Raw genomic sequence first — 2,615 nt, 5'->3', positions numbered from 1 at the left:
TATTAGTTTAAATTTCTAGATGCATTTATATATCTATGTTTGTCATAACACCAAAAAAATAACAAAATAAAATAAAAAATCTGTTGCTTTTTGTTTTTATTTACGTAGTTAATTTTACTTCTTTTTAATTATCGCATATATTGGTTAATTGTAGGGAAAATAAAGGCAGATTATCTTATACTGAATCATGCACCCAGCAGCAAGTCTACATTCACATCTACTCTATGCTGAAATTTAAAGCAATTAACTTGAGCTCATTCAAAGAAGCAAGTTTGGGGGTGGTTGTTGCAAATCTAGCACTGAAGCAAAATTTTGAACATTTCATTTTCTGCAATTCAGTTTTGTGATGCATGGATGGAGGAGCACAATCAAATCACAGATCCATACGCCACATAACTGAGTACAACTATTACTACCAGGTCTACAACAACTAAACTTGCAGTGATTTGAAATTTGGTGTGTTTACTCTCCTTTCCCTCGGATGCATAGATCTGGACTCCTAAAGATCTTTGTTGTTTTTGTCCATTTGAATTTGGTGTGTTTACTCTCCTTTCCCTTGGATCTATCATGGATCTACATACCCCACACAGAGAACACCAATATGAGTACATGCAGGGACATAAAACAAAATTCTATACATATCAGGACCCAAACAAATTCCGGCATTAGTTTTACCTTCATATGGAAGTCAGAACATAAACGTTCGAGCTGTTCATGTCTTCTACCTTTGCACCAAGGCCAAACTGGGGTTCTACACATATCAAAACTAAATATTACTCAGAATATGTTTTTCATGAACCAGGTTATGTCTCACTAAAACACATGATGTTGAGAAGGTTATTTCAGATCTATAGGTAGTATCCTTTATTTTTATTTGTTCATCCAATCTGAAGTCCTAAACATTTTATGTTTTATATTTGTCTCGGTCCCATGGTCTTTCTTTTGTGTCTCATTTCTGGTGATAGAATAAAGGAGCAGCGAGTGGTGCTGGAAACGTGACGTTTCAGGCTTGAATTGCGTTTTTGGATCCCAAGATGACCTCTGATGGATGCGTGGCCTTCTGGAGATGTGTTCAGAACGTTTCAATCTTTAAAATGAGCTATCATGGGCAAGATTTGGAGGATATTTGAGGCTAAAACATGGCTGGACAGTCACCTGGCAGATTCTCCTAGCTTAATTAGGACTTTATTTTCTAAGATATTTTATTATTATTTAGTTTCCTAGTTGGAATAAAAGACTTGGTCTTTAGGGATTGTGTGATGTCTAGGATGGGAAGTTTGGTATCTTCTCTTTTATGCGATCTTGCACAGAGAGAAATAGGCTAGGGTTCTTGAAGATTTTCAGATTTTTACTTTAAGGTGTTTTCATTCTTTTTCTTCATAATAATAATATTTTCTATGATTTTAATTATGAATATGCATAACTAATACGTTTGCTAGGGCGAAGCCTTGAACCTTAGCATGAATATGTAATTTTTATTGAATTGCTTATGATTGATTGCATGCATGCTTTGAATTATTGGTCACTGTTTTAAACTATTTGATTGTCTTAATGCTTGATCACCAGTAGGATATTTAGAAAAGTAATTTGATGCAATTTTGGTCAGAAGGTTCTCTAAAATTAATGTTGGCTTCTTGTGATTAATAATTCTAATTTTACTTAAGATGAACGCCACGTCTTAAGGGTTGCATGGTTTTTCAAAGGGTTTTCACAAAACATAATGAGTCTCTCATGTTCATAATTGATCCAAACTTCCAGACAGATTGCATGTTAGATATACATTCTATGTTGGAGGTTCCAAGTAGAATATATATTAGGAAAACCTAACCTTCAAAGTGGCATGTGTAGATCATAAGTAATTGGTAAAAATACATAGGATTGCTAGGTGATGGTGGAACCCTAGTGCTTTTATAAATTGGTATTTAAAACTCTTTTCTTTCATCGTATTAGTTTGGGAGAATTTATTATTTGTTTTTAATTAAAATTCGTTTTTAATATTACCCAATTTCAAAATCTTTTTTCTCAATTTTTAGTTTTAAGTAGTTAATTAGGAATTGTTTCTATATAAATTATTAAAATAATCCTTATGGAGAACGACCTTGCATAAGCATCTACACTACAACATCCTTGTACTCTTGCAAGTATTTTATGTGATTTTAACCCTATTTGTGTAAGTGGTAAAAATCATATCAAAGGACATGGTCTTTGGATAACTATCCATCCTTAGGGAATAGGTTCCTTTTAGATACATAGTTAGGGGCAATTGCGGGATAATGATTTTCCAAGCCCGAAGTAAGTAGATCGGAATACAGTTACCTCATAAGTCTGGTCAAACACTCTACAGCTCCAAGCAAAGCTGAATTAACCGAGCAATTGTGCCACCATCATCCTCTTCTGAAGCAGTGGGTAACGTTCAAGCAACTTTGCTGAGAATGACCATGTTTGTTCTGCAAGACACAAGGATCTGATCCGATATGGAATCAACCAGATCCTTTATATGTCTTGGAGTTCCTACAATCTAGGAATTTGCATGTGCAACAAGTAATAACACACCTAAAGATAATGCAATATCTACCTCTAGATTTCCTCTAGGATTCTTCTGGCTTAGAACAAGG

The sequence above is a fragment of the Malus sylvestris genome, chromosome 11 (assembly GCF_916048215.2).
Source record: "Malus sylvestris chromosome 11, drMalSylv7.2, whole genome shotgun sequence".
Classification (NCBI taxonomy): Eukaryota; Viridiplantae; Streptophyta; class Magnoliopsida; order Rosales; family Rosaceae; genus Malus; species Malus sylvestris.
Note: the sequence above shows the minus strand (reverse complement) of the source record.